Raw genomic sequence first — 15620 nt, forward strand, 5'->3', positions numbered from 1 at the left:
CATCAAATTTGACGTTTTCCCATTTACTAACTGAATTGATTTTTTAAGGAAATTGTTCAAAACTCACTATGACTTTTCAGCATTTCTCTTAAACTCATCATAACTTTTCAAAACATCTAGAAAACCCCACATTAGTAACTTGATGTTAAACAGGTGTTAGTATACCCTTTGTTATATTCAACCCATTTTTCAATATTTTAGAAATACCCCTATTATAATTCCACAGGTAGTTGGACACTTAAGGGCATTTTAATCATAAAAATATGTTTAATAAAGCTGACTTGCATTCTTCAATCATCTCAAAACTCTTTAGAAAAAACCCTTCCTCCAAAATCCATACTTGGTTGAGAAAGTCCATGTCGAACCCAAAAGTTTTCTTTGACATTTTTATTGGAAAGATGAAAGCCAGGTGGATTTTGATGGAGCTATTTGTAGTTCTGACCCCTGAAAGTGTAGAGAATTTCCGGTGCCTCTACACAGCTGAGAAGGGGTTGGACTATCAGGAAACCACTTCATTATAAAGACTCAACTTTCCACCACATTATCCCATACTTCATGGGCCAAGGTGCGGATTTCACAAGGGATAATGGGTCTGACGGAGAATCAATCTATCGACTGAAGTTTACAAATGAGATCTTCAAGATGAAGCACACAAGGTCGGCCGTCCTGTCGATGGCGAATGCTGGACCCAACATGAATGGCTCTCAGTTCTTTATTTGCACTGAGAAGACACCGTGGCTTGATGGAAGGCATGTACTCTTTGGGAAGGTCATGGAGGGTTATAATATGGTGAAGGAAATGGAGAATGTGGATTTAGAGAGTGGGATGACCTTAGAAAGAGTTGTGATTGAAGATTATGGTCAGGTAAAGGAGAAATAATGGGGGGTGTTTGTAACTTGTAAGAGGGGCTGACAATTACTGATCTCATAAGAACTCTGTTTCAACTTTTAATCTCACATTGAAGAATGATTTAGATTTTTTAGTTATATGCTTTAGCATAAATTTCCTTACTTCAGAGGCTGTTGCGGCAGATATAAATTGACATATGAGTTAACTCATGTACATTTGGTAAATAAAAAAAAATAATAATAAGGCTGATTTACCATTTAGGGGAAGTTTAGTAATTAAAATTGCATTTCTGCTGATGTGGATAATTTCTATCAATGTACACTAACGATGATATGGGGTTCCCTAGAAGTTTTGAAAAGTTATGATAAGTTTAAGAGAAATGCTAAAAAGTCATTGTGAGTTTTAGAGCATTTTAGATCTTTTTTTTTTCTAGATGACATGGCATTCAATGTTAATCCATGAAAGTATATTAATCAACTGCAAAAATCAGTTTTAACAAACACAACCAAACAAATTCATTGCTGCTTTTTGAGAAAATTTAGGTGGCAGCAATCGTTCGAAATACCCATTTTGATGTTCTCTGATAAAATGACTTAGCAATGTATTGGTGTTTAAAAAAAAAAAAACACAATGGTTCTAAACACCATCTTACTTTCCACCTCAAATTAACACCCCATAAAGTATGTCTCATAAGCATTTCATTTCAAGAAACATTCGGGCATTGAGGGAAATAAGAATTTGGTGTTTCCTCAAATGCCTCAAGCACATAAATCCAAGCGTTTATGTGGCACCGATGCAGTGACAATTTTTAAATAAATGCTCACGGAACCAAACATAACTTTAAGCTATTAGGTGAGGTCCCTAAATGGGTTTTTAATATCTAACATGTTCCCTCACATGAAAGCTCATTAGGCTTGAATTGTGGTCAAGCACAAGTTCACCCTTACCTTGTGCTGAAATTTAATTAATTATAATGGAGGTGATGAGTATCAAACATGCATTGGATCACTTGGTCAAATAGACTCTCATACCATCTCGAAGAACCAACCAATCTAAAAGCTTAAGCTTTTAGGTCCCTAAATAGGTTTTTAATCTCCAACAGAAATGGGCGAGAAACTTACTTTTGGCAAACAAAATGGTAGATGAAACATTTGCAAGCACTAGTTCTTGCTTTTACCCTCCTATACTAAAATCCTTACACTATTTCACAACTACATTATTGAGGAAAATATTAAATAAACATTATGCATTAATTTTCAAGCCCAAAAGCAATGGATACAAGTAGTGATTGATCATTCTTACTACATTAATCATAAGGCACAAAATCTATCAAAAAAGAATTAACAAGAGAGGTTGATTTCATTACAACTTTTAGAGGGAAGGAAAAGTGGTTTCAAATAATGGTTCCTTTGAGTATCAAAGCATTTGACTTTGATTTTGTAAATCTGTTTGTTAATACTTAAGGGATGGTGATTTTGTAATGAATTCAATCAGGATCTATTCTAAATGTGTAAATTGATTTTTAATTTAGTTAATTAATATGTATAAATATTTTGGTTGCTTTTAATCTAATGAATAAAGCTTAGTTTGAAATGAGTACAAATACAAATATGTATAGTAAAAATACAGATAAAATAATACAAATTAGAAGGTTTTACATTGTACATGTTTGCATTCATACTCCTCCCAAACTGAGCCTTGAATCCAAATATCAATAAATCAAATTTAAATCATAGTATATATCCAACCTAATATGCTTGCAACCCTTGAGAGGTTAAGATAGAAACAAAATAAGGACCAAAATTTTGGGATAGTTGTTAGTTTGAAGTATAGAGCAGTATTATATAGTAAAGATAAGGAGGCTACAAGAAAATAAATAGGTGTGTTGTGATCAATGATTAAAATATCAATATTATACGTTTGATATGGGGCATATCATATCGGTATCGTTAGTGAACAATATTTGATACACTATAACTTGCATTATATCGTGTCAGTCGTGCGCATTGATACAATACGATAAGACATCATATTGATGCATATGGCATCGTATCGACGGATACAGGCCGATACACATCGATACAAACGAATACATGCACAACTCTGATATTAAAAATCCGGCATATGTAATTCAAATCTAGGTTTAAACGTTAAGTGCTTAAGTGTTTTAAGTCGCTAATCCACTAAGTAATCCATTAATATATGATTATAAGCAAAATATAATTAATTTTATTATCTTAATTGTAAACATGCAATCTACAAAATGACATAATAAATATTAATATGTTCAACAATTTCAACTTAAAATTAAATAGAATAATATTAAAAACTAATATTTACAATTATTAATGAAACAAATATATATATATATATCAAAAATTGATTTTCCATTCTAAATAAATTTATACAAATAAAAATACTAACAATAGAATAATTATTTTTGTACTTAAAATTCATACATTTGTACATGAATATATATATACATACATATATATATATATATATATTGGTATTTTAATTTTCATTAGATAATAACATATTTATTATTTATAAAAATTATAAATTTTGTTTAAAAACATACAAGCATATAATATTATATTGAACCTATCAAATACACTAATTTAAATTTATATAAAAACCTTCTTACTTCAGAAAATTTATTGAAATAAAAATGTTAATAATAGAATACTTATTTTAGTAATTAAAAATTATGAATTTGTGTATGATATGTATTTTAAAAATTTTAATATATAGATATATATATTTTAAGTTAAGATTATATATTTTATAAATTATCAATTAATATTTTAATTTACATTTTAAATTAAATTTTTTTATTTACAAAAAGAAATTTATTGTTTATCATACATTTCAAAATTTAATATTTAATTGACTTTTTTCATTAATGTTGAAAAGTAAAAATAGTAAAATAAAAAATAATTGATCTAGTAATTAAAATAATAATTGTATATGTTTTGTTTCTTGGACTTAAATATAATATAACATAATAATGGTTTTATGCAAGAACTAATTTGTAAAGATGTATATAGTATCAGTCTTAGACTTTTGATTGATGGGTTATCAACAAAGTTGTATGATATCTATGCATTCCATTATATTAATTGTAAATTTTTTTATATATTAATAAAATATACATTTCTTATGCATTTATACCTTATTTGTGGTTATTTTGACCTTAAGGTTAGTATAATTGATGAATTTGTGGAATTTGAATGTATTTTTCTAATGTGTCAATGTATTTTCATATATTTCATTTATATCCATGTGTATACAAAGTGCATCCGTATCCTTACCCAAATTATCTCATACGATACCCGATACTAATACTTTAATTCTTGGAAACGATTGGAGCAACAAAGGGACGTAATAAACTCTATCTTTCTTTGTTTGGTTTAAGTTTTTTTTTTCTCTTACTCTCTTTTTGTTTATCTTTCATGGCAATTGGAACAATAGAGTGAAGTAAGATCTTGAGGAAAATCAGTGCGAAAGGAGAAAAAATCATAGAAGTAGTTAAAGAAATCAAGAAGAAGCATTACGCTACGTGGAAAACATCCATGAAAAAAGTGGACTACATTAAAAATAAAATAAAGGATAAAAATGCAGATTTGTTAAGAAAAATAAGGGAAATGAACAGAGAAATGTAGAAGGAAAAAAAGGGAAATCAATAGAGAAAATCTTAAAGAAACGAATAAAACGCTGGTGAAAACAACGATCACCACGTTTTTTTCATATACCACAGTGGCTGTAGTTGCAATTTTATACCAAAAGAAGATTTATTTCTATTATTGTTTTGGTTCTCATGTTTATTACCTTTTATGTTCAATTAGATATTGCATTTGTGATGTTTTACACTTTGATCTATATTTACAAAGATTTGATTTTTCTTCATTTTCATATTTTTTATGTTTTTAATATCATAGTTATCACTTGATTGATATTTTCACCTATGTCCTGGCAACTATGAAATTGTTAAGATCTATTAATCTTTTTGGAATAATCAATTCAATTACGCCTTGAATTTTAATCCAAAATATGTTCAAAAAACCCTTTCCTAAATCAACTACAAAGATTTGGATATAATATTTTGTTGATGGACATGTATAATACCATCTTGGGTCTGTATCATTGTATATCGCATTGTATCTGATACCAGCCTAAACACGTCCATACAAACAAATACACGCATAATCAGATATTAAAAATGTGACAAATGCGACTCGAATCCAGGTTTAAACATTAACCACTTAACATCTTAAATCGCTAAGCCACTAAGCCATTCTTTAATTTGTAATTATAAGTGAGATATAATTAATTTTATTATCTTAATTGTAAACATGTCGTCTAAAGAAATGACATATTAAATACTAATATGTTCAATAATTTCTACTTAAAATTAAATAGAATAATATTAAAAATTAATATTTATAATTATAAATGAAATAAAAATTCTACCAATTTTGTATTTATATCAAAAATTGATTTTCCACTCTCAATAAATTTATAAAAATAAAAATACTAATAATAGAATAATTACTTTAGTACTTAAAATTCATAGATTTGTATTTACACTAGAAAATAATGTATTTATTATTTATGAGAATTAAAAATTTTGTTTACAAAACATTCAAGCATACAATATTATATTGAATCTATCAAATACACTAATTTAAATTTATATAAAAATGATTTCTTACTTCAAAAAAATTATTGAAATAAAATTGTTAATAATAGAATACTTATTTTAGTAATTAAAAATTATGAATTTGTGTATGATATGTATTTTAAAAATTTTAATATATAGATATAAAATATTTTAAGTTAAGATTATATATTTTATAAATTATCAATTGATATTTTAATTTATTTCATAATAATTTTTTTTATTTACAAAAAGAAATTTATTATTTATCATACATTTCAAATTTTAATATTTAGTTAACTTTTTTCATTAATGTTGAAAAGTAAAAATAGTAAAATAAAAATAATTGATATAGTAATTAAAATATAATAATTGTATATGTTTTGTTTCTTGGATTTAAATAGAATAAAACATAATAGTGGTTTTATACAAGGGCTAATTTGTAAAAATTTATATAGTATTAGTCTTAGACTCTTGGTTGATGGGTTATTAATAAAATTGTATGATATCTATGCATTTCATTATATTAATTGTAAAATTCTTTATATATACCATTAAAATATACATTTCTATATATTTATACCTTATTTGTGGTTATTTTGATCTTAAAGTTAGTGTAATTGATGTATTTATGATATTTGTATGTATTTTTCTAGTGTAACTATATGTATTTTCATATATTTTATCCGTATTCATGCATTTTCAAAGTGTATCTGTGTCTAAGTTGTCAAATACAATACCTGATACCGATATTTTAATCCTTGAAAGCGACTGGAGCAGTAGAGGGAGGTAATACTCTATTTTCTTTTGTTTTATTTAAAATTTTCTTTTTCTCTCTCTTTTTCGTTTATCTTTCATAGCGACTAAAATGATAAAGGAAAGTAAGATCTTGAGGAAAATCAATGAAAATGGAAAGAAAATCATAGAAGCAACCGAAGAAATACACTACATGTAAAATGTCAATTAAAGAAATGACAACATCAAAAATAATATAAATGATGAAAACACAAATTTATTGGGAGAAATAAGGGAAATTAAGAGAAAATTGTTGAAGGAAATAAGGAAATGAATAGAGAAATGCTTGAAGAAACGAATAAGACATTGGTGAAACGATAATCACCACATTTTTCATGTACGACAATGATTGTAGTTGCAACTTTATACTAGAAGAAGTTTTAGTTCTATTTTTATTTTGGTTTTCATGTTTATTACATTTTTTCATTTAATTTGATGTTGTGGTTGGGATATTTTACACTTTGATCCGTGTTTATGGAGATTTGATTCTTCTTCATTTTTATATCTTATACGTTTTCAATATTAGAGTTATCCATTCATTGATCTTGTCACCTATAACGTAACAATTATGAAATTATTAACATCTATTAATATTTTAGAAATAACCAATTCAATTTCACCATGATTTTTAATCCAAAATATGTTCAAAATACCATTTCTTTTTATTTTTCAATTTAAAATTAGTATCTGCTTTAAGACCATGCCATTTTCCATTTTCAAATCGACTCCCGATCCCAAATCAAGACGCAACACAGGCTGATATGCGTCAATACAAACGATTAGGCACACAACTCTAATATTAAAAATGCGACAAATGAGATTTGTATCATATTTAAACGTTAAGCGCTTAAGTGCCTTAAACCACCAAGCCATTAAATCCTTCTTTAATTTATGATTATAAGTGAAATATAATTAATTTTATTATCTTGATTGTAAACATGCAGTTTAAAGAAATGGCATATTAAATATTAATATGTTCAAAATTTTCAATCTAAAATTCAATAGAATAATATTATAAATTAATATTTATAATTATAAATGTAATAAAAATTCTACCAATTTTATATTTGTATTAAAAATTTATTTTTCACTCTCGATAAATTTGTACAAATAAAAATACTAAAAAATGAATAATTATTTTAGTACTTAAAATTCATACATTTTATAAATTATTTTAATACTTAAAATTTATACATTTTACATGAACTAGTAAATATGTACGTGCATTTGCATGTGATATTATTTTCAAAACAAAACTATTTACAACTCATTCATAGTTTTTGAACATTTATAAGTGGGTAGTTTCTTAATTGTTTTAAGTGGACAGTTTCTTAATTGTTATAAGTGGGTAGTTTTTGAAGTGAGAGTAAAGGACACATATGCCCCTTTTTATGTCCATTGTATATTGATTAGATAAGGGGTAAAAATGACTAATGAAAAGCCTAGAAAATGGGGCTATTCGCTCTTTTATTAGTAGTAGTAGTATATATATTTAATTTATTCTAGATAATAACATATTTAATATTTATAAAATTAAAAATTTTGTATACAAAATATTCAACCATATAATATTATATTGACTCTATCAAATACACTAATTTAAATTTATATAAAAATAATTTCTTATTTTAGAAAATTTATTGAAGTAAAAATGTTAATAATAGAATCCTTATTCTGGTAATTAAAAATTATGAATTTCTGTATGATGTATTTTAAAAATTTTAATATATTGATATGAAATATTTTAAGTTAAGATTATATATTTTATAAATTATCAATTGATATTTTAATTTGCATTTTATAATAAAATTTTGTTTACAAAAAAAAATTATTGTTTATAATACATTTCAAAATTTAATTTTATATAATTCTTTTCAATAATGTTGAAGAGTAAAAATAGTAAAATAAAAAATAATTGATGCAGTAATTAAAATATAATACTTGTATATTTTTGTTCTTGGACTTATATAGAATATAACATAATAATGGTTTTATACATGTGATAATTTGTAAAGATCTAGATTTTATAAGTGTTGGAATCTTGATTGATGGGTTATCAATAAAGTTGTGTGATATCTATGCATTTCATTATATTAATTGTAAAATTCTTTACATAAACCACTAAAATATACATTTCTTATTATTTATACTTTTTTTGTGGTTATTTTGACCATAAAGTTAATGTATTTGATGTATTTATGAAAATTTGTGTGTATTTTTTTATCCATATATTTTCATATCTTTCATCTGTATTCATGCATTTTCAAAGCGTATTTGTATCCGTATCCAAGTCGTTTGATACAATACCCAATACCGATATTTAATCATTGGGAGTGATTAGAGTAGTAGAGGGAGGTAATATACTCTATCTTCTTATTCATTTGATTTAAAATTTTCTTCTCTTATTCTCTTTTTCGTTTATCTTTAATAGCAGTTGGAGTAATAGAGGAAGGTAAGATCTTGAGAAAAATCGATAAAAAAAGAGAAAAAATAATAAAAGCAGTTGAAGAAACCGAGAAAAAGCAATACGCTACGTGGAAAACGTCCATGAAAGAAATGGATTACATTGAAAATAAAATAAATGATGAAAACACGGTATTGCTTAAAGAAACAAGTGAAATGAACAACAAAATGTTGAGATAAATAAGGAAAATGAACAGAGAAATATTGAGGTAAATAAGGGAAATGAATAGAGAAATGTTTGAAGAGACGGATAAAACATTGGTGAAAACAGTGGTCACTACATTTTCTTTCATATACAATAGTAGTTGTAGTTACAGTTTTATACTAGAAGAAGTTTTAGTTCTATTACTGTTTTGATTTTCATGTTTTACCTTTTCCGTTCAATTTAATATTGTAGTTGGGATGTTTTACACTTTGATTCATGTTTATGGAGATTTGGTTTTTCTTCATTTTCATATTTTATATGTTTTTAATATCAAAGTTATCCTTTGATTGATCTTGTCACCTATACCGTGGCAACTATGAATTGTTAAGATTTGTTAATCATTTTAGCATAACCAATTCAATTTCGCCCTGATTTTTAATCTAAAATATGTTCAAAATACCCCATTTTTTTGTTTTTCTTAAAAGTAGTATATGTTTCAAGGCATGCCATTTTTTCATTTTAAGTGTATTGTAGTTTTTTTTGTTTGATACACTCCCTATGTTTCCTAAACCAATCACAAAGAACTGGATAGGATATTCTGTCAATGAGTAGCTATAGTACCATCTCAAGTCCCGATCCTAAATTAGGGTGTAGTGTTTCATGATGTTTCATAATACTATCAATATGGTATCAATGATTAAAATGTCGATACAATATGCCTGATATGGGGCATATCGTATAGGTATCGTTAGTATCTGTATCATATAGGTATAATTAATATCGAGCGCATCATATAAGTATCATTAATATCGGGCGTATCATATAGGTATCGTTAGTGAATGATACAAGATACACTACAATTGACATTTAATCGTATCAGTCATGCGTACCGATACAACACCATATCAGTGTGTATCGCATCACATCAACCAATACGAGCTGATTCGCGTCGGTACAAATGGATATGTATATAACTTTGATATTAAAAATGCAGCAGATGTGATTTGAATTCAGGTTTAAATGTTAAACGCTTAAGCATCTTAAGCCGTTAATCCAATAAGTCATCATTTAATTTGTGATTATAAGTGAAATATAATTAATTTTATCATCTTAATTGTAAACATGCAATTTAAAGAAATGACATATTAAATATTAATATGTTCAATAATTTCTACTTAAAGTTAAATAGAATAATATTAAAAATTAATATTTATAATTATAAATGAAATAAAAATTCTACCAATGTTATATTTATATCAAAATTTGATTTTCCACTCTCAATAAATTTATACAAATAAAAATACTAATAATAGAATAATTATTTTAGTACTTAAAGTTCATACATTTGTACATGAATATATATATATATATATATTGATATTTTAATTTACATTAGATAATAACATATTTATTATTTATAAAAATTAGCAATTTTGTTTACAAAATATTCAAGCATATAATATTGTATTGAATTTATCAAATACACTAATTAAATTTATATAAAAATGATTTCTTACTTCAAAAAATTTATTGAAATAAAAATGTTAATTATAAAATACTTATTTTAGTAATTAAAAATTATGAATTTGTGTATGATATGTATTTTAAAAATTTTAATATATAGATATAAAATATTTTAAGTTAAGATTATATATTTTATAAATTATCAATTAATATTTTAATTTACATTTTAAAATAAAAATTTTTATTTACAAAAAGAAATTTTAATTGGATTATTTTACTCTCACCAAGTTTTTGTAGAAGCACAAGAAGTTACCTTGTCCGGTTTCTTTGTCGGCGAGGAGAGCAACAACGAAAACCTACAAGAAATCATATTCCCTATCGTCCACGTTGCCGCAGTTGATGAAAGGATTAATCCACGCCGCAACCGCCCTGAGAGAGGAGATCAAAGTGATGAGTTATTTTGGATCAAAGGATGAATCGCTACCATGATCGCTCCCGAGCATTAAATGATGATCACTTCGGTATATCGACAGAACTGAAGCTGCACGAAGATCCTTGGGTATTAAAGAAGACGCTGACAATAAGCGACGCAGACAACCTTTCTCGGCTTATGCTGAAGAAGGCATTGGTTCAAATTCACGTACTCCCATTCATGGAAGGTGAGCAGGTGGAGAAGGTGACCTAGTAGTCGGCGGTTCCTCTATGCCACGGCTGCAGCGATGGCACCCGGCGATCGACAACTCCTCTTCTCTCTAGTTGACAAGCAAAGTTTGAGAAGACCAGAATAGTTGAAGTCTCGAAAATAACAAGCTATGGTCGGATCAAAATCTATAGCAATAACCGTTGGTTGCACAATGAATAGCAATGGCTCTGATACCATGAAAATTTTTGAAAGCTAAAGGTGTCCCTTTTCCATTGATGCCTTATGATATTTATATACAAAACGATAGAGTTCATTGCTCTCCAAAACTTTCTAAAAACAAAGGTCTTCCTAATCCAAAAAGAAAAGCTGACTTCCTATCCGAGACTCTCGCGAGTCTATTCGGGACTCTTGCGAGTCTTTTCTTTGTCCAATATAATTAAAATAATAATTGTATATGTTTTGTTTCTTGGACTTAAATAGGATATAACATAATAATAGTTTTATGCAAGAACTAATTTGTAAAGATGTATATAGTATTAGTCTTAGACTCTTGATTGATGGGTTATCAAAAAAATTGTATGATGTCTATGCATTCCATTGTAATTTTTTTATATATATACCAATAAAATATACATTTGTATTTATACCTTATTTATGGTTATTTTGACCTTAAAGTTAGTATAATTGATGAATTTGTGAAATTTGTATGTATTTTTCTAACGTGTCAATGTACTTTCATATATTTCATCTGTATCTGTGTATACAAAGTGTATCTATATCATTATCCAACTTGTTTAATACGATACTCGATATTGATACTTTAATTCTTGGAAGTGATTGGAGCAACAAATGGAGGTAATAAACTCTATCTTTTTTCATTTGGTTTAAGTTTTTCTTTCTCTTACTGTCTTTTTTGTTTATCTTTCATGAAGACTAGAGCAATAGAGTGGAGTAAGATCTTGAGGAAAATCAGTGCGAAAGGAAAAAAAAATCATAGAAGTATTTAAAGAAATCAAGAAGAAGCAATACGTTGCATGGAAAACATCAATAAAAAAAGTGGAGTACATTAAAAATAAAATAAATGATAGAAATGCGGATTTGTTAAGAGAAATGTAAAAGGAAAAAAGGAAAATCAATAGAGAAAAGCTTAAAAAAATGAATAAAACGCTGGTAAAAACGACGATCACCACATTTTTTTTTATATACCACAGTAGTTGTAGTTGCAATTTTATACCAAAAGAAGTTTTATTTCTATTATTGTTTTGGTTCTCCTATTTATTACCTTTTATGTTCAATTAGATATTGTAGTTGGGATGTTTTACACTTTGATCTATATTTACAAAGATTTGATTTTTCTTCATTTTCATATTTTTTACGTTTTTAATATCAAAGTTATCTCTTGATTGATATTTTCACCTATGTCGTGGAAACTATGAAATTGTTAAGATCTATTAATCTTTTTGGAATAACCAATTCAATTACGCATTGAATTTTAATCCAAAATATGTTCAAAAAACCCTTTCTTTTTATTTTTTAATTTGAAATTAGTATCCCCTTCAAGGCCATGTCGTTTTCCATTTTCAGTGTATTTTAACTTTTTTTTTTGTTTGATATGCTCCCTATGTTTCCTAAATCAACTATAAAGATTTGGATATGATATTTTGCTAATAGGCAGCTATAATACCATCTTGAGTCTCAATCCCAAATCAAGGCACAATGCTTCATGATGTTCCATAATACTACTAATGTGGTATCAAGGATTAAAATATCGATACGATACGCCCGACACAGGGTGCATTGTATAAGTATGGTTAGTTAATGATACTAGATATACTATGACTGGCATTGTATAATGCTAGTCGTGCGTATCGATATGATACGATACTGTATCATTGTGTATTGCATCGTATCTGATATGAGCCTATACACGTCGATACAAATGAATACATGCATAACTCTGATATTAAAAATGTGACAAATACGATTCGAACCCAGGTTTAAACATTAACCACTTAACATCTTAAGTCGCTAAGCCCTTGAGCCATTATTTAATTTGTAATTATAAGTGAAATATAATTAATTTTATTATCTTAATTGTAAACATGTCGTCTAAAGAAATGACATATTAAATACTAATATGTTCAACAATTTCTACTTAAAATTAAATAGACTAATATTAAAAATTAATATTTATAATTATAAATGAAATAGAAATTCTACCATTTTTTTATTTATATCAAAAATTGATTTTAATATAATTAATATTTATAATTATACTGATATTTAATCATTAGGAGTGACTGGAGTAGTAGAGGGAGGTAATATACTCTATCTTCTTATTCATTTGATTTAAGTTTTTCTTTCTCTTACTCTTTTTTTCGTTTATCTTTAATAACAGTTTGAGCAATAGAGGAAAGTAAGATCTTGAGGAAAATCGATAAAAAAAGAGAAAAAATCATAAAAACAGTTGAAGAAACACGCCCATGAAAGAAATTGACTACATTGAAAATAAAATAAATGATGGAAACACGAAATTGCTTAGAGAAACAAGTGAAATGAACAACAAAATGTTGAGATAAATAAAGGAAATGAACAGAGAAATGTTGAGAGAAATAAGGGAAATGAATAGAAAAATGCTTGAAGAGACGAATAAAATGTTGGTAAAAATAGCGGTCACCACATTTTCTTTCATATACCACAGTAGTTGTAGTTACAGTTTTATACTAGAAGAAGTTTTAGTTCTATTATTGTTTTGATTTTCACGTTTAATACCTTTTTTGTTCAATTTAATATTGTAGTTGGGATGTTTTACACTTTTAATTCATGTTTATGGAAATTTAGTTTTTCTTCATTTTCATATTTTATATGTTTTCAATATCAAAGTTATCCTTTGATTGATCTTGTCACCTATATCGTGGCAATTATGAATTGTTAAGATTTGTTAACCTTTTTAGGATAACCAATTCAATTGTTAATATTTGTAGCATAAAAGTAGTATCTGTTTCAAGGCATACCATTTTTCCATTTTAAGTATATTGTAGCTTTTTTTGTTTGATACGGGGCATATCGTATAGGTATCGTTAGTATCAGGTGTATCATATAGGTATGATTAAAATTGGGTGTATCATATAAGTATCATTAATATCGAACGTATCATATAGGTATCGTTAGTGAACAATATTGGATACGCTACGATTGGCATTTAATCGTATCAGTCATGCGTACCGATACGATACAACATTGTATCAATGTGTATCATATCGTATCAACCGATACGGCACCATATCGATACATATCATATCATATCATATCGACCGATACGACACCGTATCAGTGCGTATCACATCGTATCGACTGATACGGGCTGATTCGCGTCAGTACAAATGGATATGTGCACAACTTTGATATTAAAAATGCAGCATATACGATTTGAACTCAAGTTTAAATGTTAAACACTTAAGCATCTTAAGCCGTTAATCCACTAAGTCATCATTTAATTTGTGATTATAAGTGAAATATAATTAATTTTATTATCTTAATTGTAAACCTGCAATTTAAAGAAATGACATATTAAATATTAATATGTTCAATAATTTTTACTTAAAATTAAATAGAATAATATTCAAAATTATTATTTATAATTAGAAATGAAATAAAAATTCTACCAATGTTATATTTATATCAAAAATTGATTTTCCACTCACAATAAATTTATACAAATAAAAATACTAATAATAGAATAATTATTTTATTACTTAAAATTCATACATTTGTACATGAGTATATATATATATATATATATATATTAATTTACATTAGATAATAACATATTTATTATTTATAAAAATTAAAAATTTTGTTTACAAAATATTCAAGCATATAATATTATATTGAATCTATCAAATACACTAATTTAAATTTATATAAAAATGATTTCTTACTTCAGAAAATTTATTGAAATAAAAATGTTAATAATAGAATACTTATTTTAGTAATTAAAAATTATAAATTTGTGTATGATATATATTTTAAAAATTTTAATATATAGATATAAAATATTTTAAGTAAGATTATATATTTTATAAATTATCATTTGATATTTTAATTTACATTTTAAAATAAAATTTTTTTATTTACAAAAAGAAATTTATTATTTATCATACATTTTAAAATTTAATATTTAGTTGACTTTCTTCATTAATGTTGAAAAGTAAAAATAGTAAAATAAAAAATAATTGATATAGTAATTAAAATATAATAATTATATATGTTTTGTTTTGGAATTAAATAGAATATAACATAATAATGGTTTTATGCATGTAATAATTTGTAAAGATCTATATAGTATGAGTGTTGGACTCTTGATTGATGGGTTATCAACAAAATTGTATGATATATATGCATTCTATTATATTAATTGTAAAATATTTCTTTATACGTACCATTAAAATATACATTTCTTATATATTTATACCTTATTTGTGGTTATTTTGACCTTAAAGTTAGCATAATTGATGTATTTATGAAATTTGTGTGTATTTTTCTAGCATATCTATGTATGTTCATATCTTTCATCCATTTAGGGTTTAGTGTAATTCATA

At 26.0% G+C, this 15620-nt stretch overlaps 1 pseudogene; it reads left to right on the top strand.

Annotated features, from left to right (window-relative positions):
• Positions 1 to 356: 356 nt before the first annotated feature.
• LOC148874909 (peptidyl-prolyl cis-trans isomerase CYP19-3 pseudogene) lies at positions 357 to 879 on the top strand (annotated as a pseudogene).
• The last annotated feature ends 14741 nt before the right edge of the window (positions 880 to 15620 follow it).

The sequence above is a fragment of the Nelumbo lutea genome, chromosome 1 (assembly GCF_056320005.1).
Source record: "Nelumbo lutea isolate HS-2025 chromosome 1, American lotus-T2T, whole genome shotgun sequence".
Taxonomy (NCBI): Eukaryota; Viridiplantae; Streptophyta; class Magnoliopsida; order Proteales; family Nelumbonaceae; genus Nelumbo; species Nelumbo lutea.